This window comes from Lolium rigidum, chromosome 7 (assembly GCF_022539505.1).
Source record: "Lolium rigidum isolate FL_2022 chromosome 7, APGP_CSIRO_Lrig_0.1, whole genome shotgun sequence".
NCBI lineage: Eukaryota > Viridiplantae > Streptophyta > Magnoliopsida > Poales > Poaceae > Lolium > Lolium rigidum.
In genome coordinates, this window is record NC_061514.1 from 305,900,631 (window position 1) to 305,917,745 (window position 17,115).

Here is a 17,115-nt window from a genome sequence, read left to right on the forward strand (position 1 = left end):
CGTGCCTCCGCCGGACTTCGCTGCGCGGAGATCTTCGTCAGCAACTTCACCGCGTCCGCCGCATTCGCGCTTCTTCGCGAGCTTCTCCGCCTCGTCGTCGACGATGCTCGCCGGAGACCGCAAGCTTGCTCCACCACCGGCAAACACTTCCCTCAGCGACTGCGCCGCCCCAGGTTGGTACCAATTTGACTTTGCTTGCTATTTGCCTGCTTTTTAGATCTGGGGACTATGGTGTTCTTATTTCCTCTTTTTCTTTGATTTTCTTCTTACTCGTAGATCTCTGCGCGGGGGTCAAGTGTGGGATTTCTGTTTTTCCGCCTACCCTTCCAATGTCTGACGAGGGAACTTCCTCCGCATCCTCTTCTTCTTTTTCTCTCAAACGCCGTAGACCTTCTCCCGACGAATCCACGGCTTCAGATCCGATGGAGATCGATTCCGGCAACCAGCAGGAATCCGGTAGCCATCAAGAATCCGGTAGCCTCCAAGAGTCCGGTGGCCATCTGGAATCCGGTAGCTTTAGCCAAGCTTCCGGTAGCCAAGAAACGAGTATCTCTAGCGAAGCCTCTAGCAGCTCCAGCCAACCTTCCGGCGAGGAGCCTTCCCCAATCACCCGCGGAGCCTGGATGGGCTCCAATGTTTCTGAGTTTGAGATCGATTGGTTGTACCGGTCTCGCCGGATTCCGGAAGGAGTTACCTGCCGGATTCCTGGTGAAGAAATCGAACCGGACCCCCAAGCCGGTGAATACGTTGTTTTTCTCGCTCACTTCGAGCGCGGCTTCGGCCTTCCTGCCTCCCCTTTTTTCCGGGAGTTTTTAGACTTTTACAAACTCCAACCTCACCACCTTCCTGCCAACGCCATCTTCTACCTTTCTTGCTATGCCACCTTCATGGAGGCCTATATCGGCATTCGTCCCACTCGTGAGACGTTTGCCCGCTTCTTCAATTTGCGGATTAATTCCGTCCAGGGCAGGGAAATCCCTAAGCCCAAGCCGCCCGTGGAGTGCGGATCTTGTATCGTTGGCTCCCGCCAAGGGAGCACTTTTCTCAAGTTTTCCGGCCTCGAGTCCTGCCGCGCCTGGCAAGGAACTTTTTTCTATGTGAAGAACAGCGGCCGCGCCAATCTTATCGACCTTCCTCCATACCAAGAGGGCCCCCCTAGCAAAACCAATTGGAGCTACAACCCGAAGACAGATCACGTCGAAACCAACCGGGTAGTACGCTTCTTGGCTTCTTTGAAGAAGGACACCAACATCTGCTCTGATGATATCATCCGCACCTTTATTTCACGCCGAGTGCTTCCTCTGAAGCGCCGTGCACATAGGATGAGCGAGATGTATGGCCCTGGCGATCCTACCAAGATCACAGGCCTTCCCCTTAGCAAGAAGGACGTCGTTCGTAAGGCTAAGCAGATTTGCCAAACTACTATGCCATTTGCTTGGGAATGGGGCCTCCTTCCCCTCAGCTCTACTAACCCTCCTACTCAAGAAGTAAGAGATTACGCAGTTAGGGTTGTTTTTTGCCGGTAACTTTCCGCTTTTGTTAACCTTCCTTTTTATCTTGTTTCAGGCCAAGGACCGCTTCCCCCTCATCGAAACAGAGCGGCGAGGAACCTTCCGGAAACGCGCCCTTGACTCCTTCGACCCAGATCCCTACATCTTTTGGAAGGATCTGAAGATGGGCAAGACTTCGGCAGCGCGCCTTGGCCGGGACCCGCCGGAGCCAACCGGGACGTCCGATGACCTGACCGTGCTCGAGGTACCTTCTTTTCCGGTTTCTTGTACCTTCCGTTATTGCCTTTTTGCGAGTTTCTTCTCAGCTATTTTTGACCCACAGATCCATGAGCGCGTGGCGCCCTTGGACGCCGAGGCGGGCATTGAGTTTGTGGACAACCTCTTGGCCCAGGGCCAGAAGAACAAACAACCGGCATCTGATGCCGGCTCCAGCCAGGCCCCTCCCTCCAAGCGCTTCCGAACCGAGCCCGTGGGGGAGAAGCAAGTGGGCGTGCGTCGCTACAAGCGAAAGCAAATGCCTACCGCCTCCGGGTAAGTTCTTTTTCCTGCTTTCATTTTCCGGTAGCTACATCTTCTTGCTTGCATCTTCTTGCCAAGTTCTTTTTCCGGTAGCTTTTCTCCAACCATCTTTCTTTCTTTTTCTCAGCCCCGCGCTCAAGCTTGGCTCAGGGCCAACGGGCTCTGAAGGTTCCGGAAGGACTTCAACCCCTCCTCCTCACTCAGGTCCGGCATCTTTTGGTGCCGGCAACACTTCTGCCTCCCTCTCGGGGGGCACAACAAATTCGGGGCGCGCGGCCCCAACACCTCCTGATCACCGCGCGGAGGAGGACTTCACCTCCCCTCCAGAAGCTCAAGACGCTGGCGCCAGCAGCATCGGCGCCGGCAAGACAGACGCCGGGCAGGCGGAACCTTTGGTTCCTCCTCCCCCAAAGAAAAAGAAGAAGCAGCCAAGCTCTTCCCCTGCCACGCCGGATACTTCCGCGCCGGTACCTTCTCCTCCTCCCGAGGCCACGCCGACACCGCCGCCCAGCCAAGGACCTTCCGCGGCCAAGCGACCGGCGCCGTCCGAGACCCCCAAGATTACCAAATTCCTCAAGCCCGGGGCTTCCCGTGGCAAGGCTGTGGAGGGCGACGCCTCCGGCGGCTCGCGGGACGTGGTGCTGCACGTCGGCCCCGCTGCCATCGCTGCCCAGGACAAGCCTACCGGCCTCCTGGGCCGGATTATTGATCTGAAGCGCGCGGGCAAGGACCTGGGGCACCTTCTCCCCTATGCCCAGAAGTGGAATGAGGCGGATATCTCCGCTTCTACCCGTGGCCTGGGGAAGGATCGCCTTCCGGCACCAAGTCCTGCCGGGGCTCGGTCCACTGAAGAACACTTCTCGCGGCTTAAACGCGCCGTGAAAGAGTTTGACAGTGCCTGGTACGATGCTACCAACAACGTGGTGGTAAGTTTTGCCAACTTTCTTTTATTTTTGTTGATGCCGGTTTCTTTTCTTTCCGGATCTTATCTATTCTCCCAGTCCCCGAGTTTCGTGGTGAAAATGCAGTTTTCGGCGCGAAACTTTAACTAGAGGCATGTGAAACCGGCATGGCCAGTCCCCGAGTTTCGGGTTGAAACCTTGTTTCTTTCTTTCTCACACCCATCTTCCCTTGAACAGAGCACTGCCGACGCCCGGAAGCAACTCTTTGAGGAGCTTCTGTGGGAGCACCGGGACCTTGCTGAGGCCCACAGCCACTGCCAAGGTTTGTTTCTTTTCTTTCCCTCCGGCATTTTTTCACCGGAATGTTTTCCTTCTTTGATACTTACGCATTCGTTTGCTTAACAGTTGTTCCGGAAGCTACCATTGAGGCCCTTAAGGCCCAGGTTGCCAAGCTCCACGGTACTACCCTTTCTTTTCCGGTTAACCTGTTCTTTTCTTATTTCATCTATTGTTGCTTGCTAAGACCTTTCTTTCCGGTACTTAGGCGATAAAGAGCAGCTTCTTAAGGAGCACAACGAGGCACTGGACGCCCAGAAGACGGCGCTGAGGGAGGTGAAGGACCAGGCTATGCAGGCCGCGCTCCAGCATGAGCAATCTCTCAAGGACGCCCGGGTTGCAGCGGAGACCAAGCTGGCGGAGGTCGTGGAGGACTCCACGAACTCCAACACCATTTTAGCGGCAGAGCTGGAGGAGGAGAGGAAAGCGCGGAAAGCAGCGGAGCGCCTCATTGATACCATGACCACTGATCACAAGGAATATGATCGGTTGGTTATGAAGATCGACGCGCTGGCTCTCCGTAAGTCCCTGCCTTGCCCCTTCTTTCGCTTACAAGCTTTCTCTTTTGAAAATGCACTCTCGTTCCTTGTTCTTCTGACACGCTCTTTCCGGTGTCTCGTGTTTATGCTTTTTCCTTCTTCTTGTAGAGCATTTCCCGGAATCCCAGGTCTATGCTGTGAAGAAGGTGAGGGAGGATCGGATTGCGCGGGAATTTCCCAATCTGGAGGCGCACTGGGACGGGTACGACTATCTTGTCGCCCTATCCGCGCGAGTCCAGCACATGCGCTGCGTCGACCGGCTTCTTGCCGACCTGCCAGCTGTTTCCATCCAGATCTTCAAGGTGCTATGGCCTGAGGAGGAGCTGCCGGAGAACATCACGCTTACCGCCAACCGGCTTAGGGATGCTGTGCACCGGATTCGTGAGTGGCAATGCTCAGCGGCTCGTGCCGGAGCTGACACTGTGCTGCGCTCCGCGTGCTCCTGGTATCCTGACCTTGATCTGGATGCTCTCCAAGGCGTACGCGCAGATGCTCCCACGGACACAGATCCGGCGCTCACCGCAAAGCGGCAGGACCGGGCATACCGGGCTCCCGAGGCCAGCACTGCTCCCCCTGAAGACACCGAGGCCGGTGCTGCTCCGCCTGATGCCCCTGCTATCTGATTACCTGCTCTTATGCAATGTCTGCCTGTGATATGTTTCTTTGTCCTGGTTAACTTAAAACAATGTCCGTTAAATTCTGCCCCGGTATGCCGGGGTCTATGATGTAAAACTTTAAATCTGCTTTTGGTTGTGGTACAACATTTCATGCCGGTAAGTTATACCGGTAGCTAAATATTTCTAAGTTTGCCTTAGCACATTTGCTTTTGGTTCTGCTTTTATCCTGTACTGCAAAGATTTCCCAATTGTTTCCGCATCCAATTTGATGCATACTTGGTTCTTTTGCCTTGGCTCTGCCTGCCTTCTCTGGGCGTTCTTTGGCGTATGAGCACAAGGTTCTTTCACCAAACAAGCATCTTCTTGAACTTAGAAATAACTTTGAAATTTTGCAAAAAACCGGTTTAACCGGGGTTAGTTAAATTTCCCGGATTGTTCTTTCCTGCTCTCCCTTTTCGCAGTTCATGTGCTTATCTCCTACCGGTTTATCTTGCTTGCCATGAAGCCGGTCTGCGGACAGCAAGCGAGTCGAAGACTCCGGTAGGATTTAGCACACTACTAATCCGGAAAGAAAAAACATTCAATAAGCAACCGGTAAACTGAAAAAATAAACAAGTTACATGCAACCTTATTGGGGTAGTCCCCGAGATTCATTCAAGGTTCCGACATCTTTTATTCATAGCATATAAGGTACAAAAAGGAACTTCTTACACCACCACTTCAAGAGTAGAAAGGACGCAACAGAGCTACGTTCCATGGACGTTTGCTCTCCTCTCCGGACCTGTCCGCCTTTCCTTTCTTCCACTCCTGTGCATCTATCAAGTAGTACGCATCATTGTGAAGCACCTTGCTTACAATGAAGGGACCTTCCCATGGTGGCAAAAGCTTATGCCGGCCTTCAGTGCGCTGCACTAGGCGAAGCACGAGATCTCCTTCCCGGAAAACTCTCGGGTTAACCTTCCGGTTGTGATACCTTCTGAGGTTTTGCTGGTAAACGGCTGTTCTTGCCAAAGCTAGCTCTCTTGCTTCTTCTAACAAGTCCACATCATTTTCTCTGGCCTCTTTGACCTCTTGCTCAGTATAGAGCTGTACTCTTGGTGAATCATGAATGATGTCGGTTGGTATGACCGCTTCTGCTCCATAAACCATGAAGAAGGGAGTGTATCCGGTAGACCGGTTTGGAGTTGTTCTTATACTCCACAGAACTGATGGTAGCTCATCAAGCCAACATCCTGGTGACTTTTCCACTGCATCAATGAGTCTAGGCTTGATACCGGAAAGTACCAAAGCATTCATTCTTTCCACTTGGCCATTGCCTTGTGGGTGTGCCACTGAGCACAAATCCAACCGGATGTTTTTGTCCTCACGTAACCTTTTGAACTCACCTTGAGCAAAGTTGGTTCCATTGTCGTTGATGATGCTGTGCGGGTATCCATACCGCAAAATGACATCTTTTAAGAACTTCACCGCTGTGTGCCCATCACATTTTGCGATAGGTTTCACTTCTAGCCACTTGGTGAATTTATCCACCATAACCAAGATGTGGGTCATGCTGCTTCTTGCAGTTTTGAATGGTCCAACCATGTCAAGGCACCAAACAGCGAATGGCCAAGTTAATGGTATTGTCTTTAAACCGGATGCTGGGGTATGATTTTGCTTGGCGTACCTCTGGCAGCCGTTGCATTTTCTTACCAAATCCTCAGCGTTTTCCAAAGCCGTGGGCCAATAAAACCCATGCCGGAATACTTTTGCTACTAGCGCCCTTGATGAAGCATGATGCCCACATTCTCCTTGGTGAATTTCCTCAAGCATTTCTTTTCCTTCCTCCGGTTCCACACATCTTTGAAGGACACCGGTAACGCTTCTCTTGTACACCTCACCGTTGATGAACGTGTATGCTTTGGACCTTCTTTGTATCCTCCTTGACTCATTTTCGTCAGCCGGCAAGGTGCCGTTGATCAGGAATTCCTTAATAGGTTTAACCCATGACGGTATCTCTCGAACCAGAAATACTGGTGCATCTATCTCCATGCTATCTACCAGCATCATTTCTTCCGGTATGGGTACAACAGTCCCCGAGCTTGCCGGAACAGTCCCCGAGCTTGCCGGAGCAGTCCCCGGGTTCCCTTCATCAATGTCCATGGGCACTACGTGTGATTCCGGTACAAAAATTGATTCCGACTCCGGGCTTGGTTTAATCGACGGTAGCCTTAAGTGAGCCAAAGCTATTCTGGGAGGAATTTCTTGCCTAGATGAGCCCAGCTTGGACAAAGCATCCGCGGCTTCATTTTCCGCGCGTGGCACATGGTGAAACTCACAACCTTCGAAGAATCCGGCAATCTTTTGCACGTGAAACCGGTATGAGGCCATGTTGGCATCTTTTGCATCCCAATCTCCGGAACACTGCTGTACCACAAGGTCCGAATCTCCATAGCAAATGATCCGGTGTGCACCGATTTCTTTTGCGACTTTAAGCCCATGGATCAAAGCCTCATATTCAGCGACATTGTTCAACGCCCTGAAATGCACTTGCAAAACATACCGGAGGTGATCCCCTCTTGGCGAGGTAAGTACCACACCGGCACCTAAACCCTCTTTGAGCTTGGATCCATCAAAGTGCATTTTCCAGTATTCTATCCTCTGATCTGGTGGTTTGTATTGCATCTCCGCCCAATCAACAAGGAAATCAGCCAAAGCCTGTGATTTTATGGCATCTCTTCTTTCATATACCGGCACGTATGGTGATATCTGGATTGCCCATTTTGCAATCCGGCCGCTGGCGTCTTTGTTGCACATTATATCGGAAATTGGCGCTTCGCTCACCACCTTCATGGGGTGCTCCTCAAAGTAATGCTTGAGTTTGGTGGCGGCCATGTATACGCCATAAGTCATTTTTTGGAAATGAGGGTAGTTTTGTTTCGAGAGGGAGAGCACCTCGCTCAGGTAGTATACCGGCCTCTGGACGGTTTTCTCTTCTTCTTCTCTTTCGACCACAACCACTACACTCACAACCCGGTTTGTTGCTGCTATGTATAATAGCATAGGTTCTCTTTCTAGAGGTGAAGCCAGTATAGGCGCTGTGGCTAGCATTGTTTTTAGCTCTTTAAACGCTGCATCTGCCTGAGGGGTCCAGACGAACGTGTCAGATTTTTTCATGAGAGCGTAGAGCGGTAGAGCTTTCTCTCCCAACCTGCTTACAAACCGGCTTAGCGATGCCAAGCTTCCGGTAAACTTTTGCACATCTTTTAACTCTCGAGGGATAGCCATTCTTTCTATTGCCCGGATTTTTACCGGATTAACCTCTATGCCCCGGCTTGATACCAGGAAACCGAGCAGCTTGCCGGCAGGGACACCGAAGGTGCATTTTGCCGGATTGAGTTTCATCCGGAACCGTCTTAGGTTATCGAATGTTTGCCGGATGTCATCGATTAAGGTGTTCTTTACCTTAGTTTTTATCACAATGTCATCTACATAGACTTGTACATTCTTTCCGATTTGATCACACAAGCATTTTTGCATACAGCGCTGGTACGTTGCACCAGCGTTGCGCAAACCAAAAGGCATAGTGACATAGCAATAAGCCCCGTGCGGGGTAATGAACGCAGTTTTTATTTGATCATCCTTTTTCAAGGGAATCTGGTGGAAACCGGAATACGCGTCCAGGAAGGACAACAACTCACACCCAGCAGTTGAATCAATCACTTGATCGATTCGCGGCAAAGGAAAAGGGTCTCTCGGGCAAGCCTTGTTTAGGTTGGTGTAGTCGATGCACATGCGCCACACCTTCGGAGCTTTTGCCTCCAGGTTCTCATCTTTCTTCTTTTCAACCATTACCGGATTGGCCAGCCACTCTGTGTGCGTGACCTCCACAATGAATCCGGCGACGAGCAGTTTTGTCACCTCTTCTCCTATGATTTTCCTTCTATCTTCAGCGAACCGGCGCAGTGGTTGCCGCACCGGCTTGGCATCTTTCCGGACGTTTAAAGAGTGCTCAGCCAGCTCCCTCGGAACACCCACCAAATCATCAGTTGACCAGGTGAAGATATTCCGATTCTCACGGAGGAAGCTGACGAGCGCGCTTTCCTATGCTTGATCAAGTCCGGCACCGATACGAACGGTGCGCTCTGGGTAAGCCGGATCTAGCACAATGTCCTTTGTTTCATTTGTCGGCTTGAACGCCGGTGAGCCCAAGTTTCCACTCATTGCCGCTAAGCTCAATTGTGAGGACTGAGCCAGCGCAACAGCTGTTTGCATTCTTTTCTTTTCCTCCGCAATCACCAGCGATTCCGCTAGGTTTGATCCGGCAGATGCGGTTTCTAGCGAGACTTTGTAGTTTCCCACCACAGTCAATGGTCCACGAGGTGCCGGCATCTTCATCTTGAGGTAAGCCGTATGAGTTGTGGCCATGAAGGCTGCCAATGCCGGTCTCCCCAGCAATGCATGGTAGGGACTATCTAGATCCACCACCTCAAACTCAACATTTTCAACCCGGCAATTGTCACGGCCTCCGAATGCTACGTCCACCCGAACCTTTCCTATCGGGGCACAGGACAAGCCCGGAACGATTCCGTGAAACGTTGTGCGTGTTGGCTGAAGCATGTTCTCTGTTATGCCCAACGTATGCATGGTATGCTTGTACATGATGTTTATGCTGCTACCGTTATCTATCAGCACCTTGCTGAATTTTACTCGAGTTTGTGGCCCTTTCATGATTGGATCCACAACAAGAGCATATCCACCCGGATTCGGCATGATTTTGGGGTGATCCTTAATCGACCAGGCAATTTCCTGGTTGGACCATTGCATGTATTTTGGAACTGCCGGCATCACGGTGTTTACTTCCATGGAGCGGCGATGCATACTTTGCCTGTCTGTCGGCTCAGTGACAAAAACGACACAGCACATATGCGGGTCTTCGTAAACATTCCGGCCTAAAGGTGCCGGTGGGGGTGGTTGTTTATCGTTTTGCTCCACCCGGTTAACTTGCTGGTACTGCTGCCGGTTTGGCCGCACCGGTAAGGCGTTTGCCCCGGTAAGCGGTGGTGGTGGCGGTAGCTGTTGCTGCCGCGGCATGTCTTGTGGTGGTTGTGCATCTTTTACTGTTCCCTTTTGCATCAAGTACTTGGTCCAGGTACAATCCTTCGTCAGATGGTTTGACGGGTGTGCCGGATTCGGTGTGTGCCACCGGCAAGGTTGGTCCATGGCAGCTTCCATGGTGTATTTTGCGGGTTCTTGCCAGTTTCTTTTCTGGACCCAAGGTTTCTTTTCCACCCATTGTTTCTTAGGACCCGCCCACGGCTGTGATCCGGTTCTTTGCCTCTGACTGCCGCTGGCCTCAGAGTTTTCCTGCACAACAGCAACTTGCTGCGGACCGTACCTCCGATCCGGAAAATCTTCTCTTCTTTTGTTATTCCGGTTATCCCGGTGTTGCTCTTGGCGTAGCTGTTCCGGTTCAGGTTGCACTGCCGGCTGCGTTGGGTCTCCCAACGCATAGCTATCCGCCACACGTATCATCTCTGCCAACGTTGTCGGCATGTTTCGTTGCAGCTTTTGCCACAACGGCGAACCTCTTCTGCACCCACTGCTAAACCAAGCAATTGCCTGTGCCTCGATTACCCCTTCACAGGAGTTCCTTGTGGTGTTCCACCGGGCCAGATAATCCCAGTCTGTTTCATTCGGGCGCTGTACGCACAGAGCAAGTTGCTGAGGCCTGTTTGGCCTCTGATAGGTGCTGCTGAAATTGCTCACAAAAGCCTCCTCAAAATCCAGCCAGCCATTTATGCTTCCTGCCGGCAAGTTGTTTAGCCAGATTCTTGCCGGTCCAACCAAGAATGATGGTATGATTCTTACGGCCCAACGCCGGTTTCCTCCTCCTGCTACGGTTCCTCCACCGCCTGCGACGTATACCGCGGTCACGTAATCCGCGAGCCAATCCTCCGGCTTCGTAGTGCCATCGTATGTCTTTGTGTCACGGGGCAACATGAAGTTGCGAACTGGCGGTTTTTCTCTCATGATTCTTGGGCCAAAGCACTTTGGGCCTGGAGGACCTTCCTCCTCGATCATTTCCGACAAGTACACTCTATCCAGACGGTGCCTCGCATCCCGTTCCGGTAGGTATCTCTCTCCCAACCGTTCTCCCAATGGGTTCCGGTATGCTGCCGGTCTTGCAGAATCAGCTTCATCATAACATTCCGGTACCGCGGCCCTTGCCTGCCGGTACCTTGGGGGATCTATTTCCTCCTCATCGTGCGCTGCCCTTGCAGCCCGATAGTTTTGCCCGGTCTCATATCTACCGGCATGTTTGTTTCCGGCATAGCCTCCTTTGGCGTAGCCTCGCTCCGCCCCCTGGCTTTTTCTACCGGCATCATGTTGCCCGGCTTGTTGTTTTCCGGCAAGAACCGGATCGTACACAGTCATCTGCTGCGCATTCACTTCTTTTTCTCTTCTTCGGTCCGGATGGGGGGATGAAGCCTGCCCATGGGACTTGCTACCGGCATTCTTTGTTGAACGCGCAGATTTTGAGGCCGCTGCCTTGTTCAGCTTAGCCAGTTGCTCAGCGTTCTGCTGCTCAATAGTTTCCAGCAGCTCTCTAACGCGCTCTTGCTGTTTTGCCAAAGCATCTCCGGAAAGCGATTCACATAGCTCTACTGCAGCCTTAGCAGCTTTTATCGTTTTATCCGGGCTGCTGTACTTAGGTTTCTCCACGATGCTAACAGATGCAGAGGTACTTTTGCCGGTAAAAATCTCTTTGCGCAAATCTTGATCTAGGTTGCGAGCTTTTAGCCGGTTTTCCGGCACCCTAGCAGCATGTGCGCTAACAGAAGCAAAGCCATGGGCAGCGTTGTACTCACGTAGGGTAAGGTTCAGCTCGCGCTGCGCCCGGAGGATATCCTTGCCGCTCCGAGCACCTTCCGGCGCCGCGCTCCAGCTCCGCCTGAGCCGCTGCCGGATCGACGTTCTGCGCGATGGGGGTGGCGAGGACGTTCATCGCCGCTTGGAGCGGCGTTTCCGGTGGCGCGGATGATGCTCCTGCTGCGCCCGCGTCGCGCTCCAGCGGTGGCTTAGCCGCACGGGTCGAAACCGCGCGACCAGCACCTTCTCCCACAGCTTCTTTTCCTGCACCAGCCACACCGGTCATCATTACCTCGACGCTGCCGGCGGCGCGGCCAGCACAAAGCCATCTTGGTGGATCCGGTGCCACCAGCACCGGCGAGTGGCGCTGGCGCGCAGGGACGGTGCCGAAGTAGACGCGGTGGCTGCCGAACTCGATGATGCGGCCGTTCTTGGGGAAAATGCCGCCGTTGGCGAAGCAGCCCGCGTTGTCGTTGATGAAGTCCATGGCGTAGATGCGCTGCACCAGCGCGGACACCGTACGCTCGCCGGCGACCTCGAGGATGCCCGCCCGAGTGTGAACTCCTTCAAGCGCCACTTCCAGCCCCACGGTGGGCGCCAACTGTCGTCGTGGTGAACAGACAGATGCCATAGGATGGCTTAGATTGGGGCCGAATGGACGCAAGAGGATTCGGGGGAGGGTTTGCGATTAGATGGGAAGAACTTCCGGATGCTTTCCTCAAGAACACAGCCAGAGACCGGTATACAAGAAGAGAGACAAGAGGAAGAACTCTTTACTAGATCGCTAGCTTCATTGATCTCAACACGATTACAAGTTCTGTCCTCTAATTCCCTTCCTAGTCTCTCCGCGCCTGTAAGAGGCAATGCCCCCTCCCCTTATATAGGGGGGAGGGTGGCTTACGTAACAAGAAACCCTAATGGCATCTTTGACTGGACAAACTACTTTACAAAGCTACTTTACAAAGCTACTTTAATCATAGATGACACCGGGGTCTTCTTTAATCGTGAGGCCGACGTCCTCCGGCTTCTTTCTTCGTCATCTTCTTCTTTATCGTCAGCCCTTCGTTTAAAGCTACTTTGCTTAGCTCATCTTTGTCTTCTAGCTCGGAGAGGATCTTTGACCAGCTTTGCCGACAAGCCCTTCCTACCGGTGGCCCGGCACCGTTTCTATCCGGTTCCGGTATCCCTCTTAGGAAGATACCGGCTTAGCCTGTTTAGCCAAACGCCTATCCTAGACTCCGGCATGAACATCTAACCGGTATCCTGATGGCTCAAACCATCCGGTTTGGCATGCCTTTGGCATACCGGGGGTCATCCCCCCAACAGAACCCTTTCTTGCTTTCATCCATTCTAAACTTCTTTAGAATCTTGTCGAGGTATGTACTTTGTGAAAGCCCTATTAGGCGTCTTGATCTATCTCTATAAATCTTGATGCCTAATATGTACGCTGCTTCACCAAGGTCTTTCATTGAAAAACAATTATTCAAATAACCTTTAACACTGCTTAATAGTTCTATATCATTCCCAATCAATAATATGTCATCTACATATAATATCAGTAACGCTACAGAGCTCCCACTCACTTTCTTGTAAATACAGGCCTCACCATGAGTCCGTATAAACCTGAAGTCTTTGATCACACTATCAAAGCGTCGGTTCCAACTCTGGGATGCTTGCTTCAGTCCATAAATGGAACGCTGAAGTTTGCATACCTTGTCAGCATTTTTAGAATCGACAAAACCTTTGGGTTGTACCATATATATATAACTCTTCCTCAATGTCACCATTAAGGAACGCCGTTTTGACATCCATCTGCCAAATCTCATAATCGAAAAATGCAGCTATTGCTAACAAAATCCTCACAGACTTTAGCTTCGCTACAGGTGAGAAAGTCTCATCGTAGTCAACTCCTTGAATTTGTCGGAAACCCTTTGCGACAAGTCGAGCTTTATAGACAGTAATATTACCATCAGCATCCGTTTTTCTCTTGAAGATCCATTTATTCTCGACAGCCTTGCGGCTATCAGGTAAGTCTACCAAAGTCCACACTTGGTTATCATACATGGATCCCATTTTGGATTTCATGCCTTCTTGCCATTTGTTGGAATCTAGGCTCATCATTGCTTCTTCATACGTCGCAGGTGATGGGATTCGTAGCATAGAAAACAAAAAATTTCCTACCGCGAGAACGAAATCCAAGCCAAGATGCAATCTAGTAGACGGTAGCAACGAGGGGATAACGAGACTAACCCTTGAAGATTTACAAAGCCTACGAGATTAGATCTCGTTGTTGCAGAAGATGATCACTTGCCGCTTTCAAAAGCGCGTAGAAGATCTTGACGGTGCCACAATCGGGCAGCACCTCCGTACTCGGTCACACGTTCGGTGTTGATGAAGACGTCCTTCTCCCCGTTCCAGCGGTTAGCGGAAGTAGTAGATCCTCCTCGGAATCCCGCTAGCACGACGGCATGGTGGCGGTGGTGGTGGAGAAATCCTGCAGGGCTTCGCCGTAGCCGTGCAAGAGGGAGGAGGAGGAAGGGGCGGCTAGGGTTTGGGGAGAGGGGGCAAGGGCTGCGACTTGTGCACCTCTTGGGGCTCCCCTTGCCCTCCTTTTATAGGTGGAAAAGGTCCTTGGGTCGTCCAAGACCTGCCCCCAAAGTTTGGGAGAGTTCCGGTAGGTTTCTGTCAGCCGAAACCTACTAGAACTAGGACTCTTTTGCCAAATCCGAATCTGCTTTAGGGGAAACTTCTTAACCCTTAAGGAAAACATGGATACACCAATTATGGAACCCTACGGACTTCCTTAGACAGCCCGGGTCGTCCCGGACACTTCCGGAACCTTCCACAACATTCCAGACTATTTCGGTCCTTCCAAAACCTTCTAGAAGCTCCGGTCAAAACACCGAACTTTTTCTGAACCCCGGAAAATGACTTCTCATATATGAATCTTATTCTCCGGACCATTCCGGACCTACTCGTGATGTCCTGGATCCCATCCGAGACTCCGAACAAACATTCGAACTCCATTCCATATTCCATATCTACTTAAAACGACATCAAACCTTAAGTGTGTCACCCTACGGTTCGTGAACTATGCAGACATGGTCGAGACTCTTCTCCGACCAATAACCAATAGCGGGATCTGGAGATCCATAATGGCTCCCACGTATTCAACGATAACTTAGTGATCGATTGAACAATTTACATACGATACTGATTCCTTTTGTCACGCGATATTTTACTTGTCCGAGGTTTGATCAACGGTATCTCTATACCTCGTTCAACCTCGTCTCCGACAAGTACTCTTTACTCGTACCGTGGTATATCATCTCTTGTGAACCATTCACATGCTTGCAAGCTAATTAGATGACATTCCACCGAGAGGGCCCAGAGTATATCTATCCGTCATCGGGATGGACAAATCCCACTGTTGATCCATATGCCTCAACTCATACTTTTCGAATACTTAATCCCACCTTTATAACCACCCATTTATGCAGTGGCGTTTGATGTAATCAAAGTACCCTTCCGGTATAAGTGATTTACACGATCTCATGGTCGAAGGACTAGGTAACTATGTATCGAAAGCTTATAGCAATTTGAACTTAATGACGTGATCTTATGCTATGCTTAATTGGGTGTGTCCATTACATCGTTCTCATAATGACATAACCTTGTTATTAACAACATCTAATTTTCATGATCATGAAACTATGATCATCTATTAATCAACAAGCTAGTTATGCAAGAGGCTTACTAGGGACTCCTTGTTGTTCACATAACACACATGTATCAATGTTTCGGTTAATACAATTATAGCATGGTATGTAAACATTATCATAAACACAAAGATATATAATAACCATTTATTATTGCCTCTTGTGCATATCTCCAACAGTCTCCCACTTGCACTAGAGTCAATAATCTAGTTTACATTTGTAAAGATATAACACCTTGGCCTTCCGGTGCTTTATCATGTTTTGCTCACGGGAGAGGTTTTAGTCAATGGATCTGACACACTCAGAAACGTATGTATTTTGCAATTCATTTGCGTCTTAACACATCACTCATTTTCCAAATGAGTCGACATTAATATGTTTGGTCTTCTGGTGGAACCTTAATTCCGTGGTCTGAAATATGTCACTAATATTGTCACACACAATATAGCTTCAAAGTTCTGACACTATCGGAACTACACCAAGTTCTCAAAGAACTTCTTGACTTAACATCCTCGCTCATTGTCAAAATAATGACATACTCTGCCTTCGTTTGTAGAATCCGTCACAACATTTAGAACTCATCTAAATCTAGCATAGACAACTTCTAGCTCATTGTGCTACCTTTTAAACTACACTTAGCCTAATTTGAGATTGAAATTTATTTTTATATGTGATCAAACTAATATCGGTGCAACACTTTACAGAGATTTGTTTGTCATTACCCCATACAAAACTATCCTTAGTTCTTCTAAAGTACTCAAGGATATTCTTACTGTCGTCCAATGATCATCACATGAATCATTCTGGTACATGCTCATAACACTTTACAGTACAGGACATCTGTTTGTGTACATATTATTCGTGATCTATAATCACTCATGTGCTTTGACTTAAACTTATTATGTGTTTCAATCTATCTTCGTAGATCTTGACACTAAATATGTTTTAGTCCATTTCCTTTCATTGAAATTAATTCTCAATGAAACCTTTTAATCAAGTATATAATTACATTATTTATAACCAACTATATGTCATCTACATAAGTATTATAAATATGTCTCAGCACTCCCACTTAATTTCTTGCATATGCAAGCATCTTCATCGTTTCTGATGAAACCAAAAACTCTTTGACTATTTCATCCGGTGAAGATTCCAACTCCGCGATACTCACTTCATCCAATTGAAGTTTGTATACCTATCTAGTATTCCACGGACCAGCAAAACTCTTGGTTGTATCTTGTATACTCCTTTAATACACACTTCTGTTAAGTAATGTATTTTGCCATCCTACTAGCATATCTCATAAAAGAAATATGTAGCGATTACTAGAATAATCCACATAGACTATAAGCATTGCTACGGAAGATCTAATCTTATCGTTGTCAACTCTTTGAACTTTATCGGAAACAACTTTTCGACAAGTCGAGCTTCTTCAAGCATATTCCATCCAAGTCCATCAATTTTATAGATTCATTTACTTTCAAAAAGTATTCATCTATCATGGATTTCATGGCGCATGGCCATTTTAACGGAGTCAGGGCCCATCATAACTTCTTTGTTTGTAGTTGGTTTATTATTGTTCAAAATCAATCCTTTGTCCACAAATCATTTATTTGATCACAAAGTAAACCATACCTACAAGGTTCAATAAGTACTTCGATCTCCATGGCTAAAAGCACTTTGTAGTCATGGGAGCCATGATCGTGTGGCCGCTTCCGGAACCATTTTCCGATGCTGCGCTACTCTGATCATTATGCTCAGGTTCATAAACCTTATCAAGTTCTATTGTCCTCCCACTCAAATACTTCGCTAGAAAACAATTTCTTGGAAATAAGCAAGTAACATTAACAAACACTTTTGTCTTTTACTTCATAGAGGAAAGAATTCCCAATCAATTCGTTGGGATGACCAACAAAGACATTCATCCGATTTTGATTGTAAACTCTTAGACCAAAATTTAAAGAAAGGACTATTAGGGTTTATACCCATGCCATAACTTGTATGGTGTCATTTCAACGGATCATGATGATGCTCTATTTAGTGTAAAAGCGGTAGTCTCTAAAGCATAATCCACAAAAATATAATGGCATCAATATTTTATCTCATCATTGACCCAACAA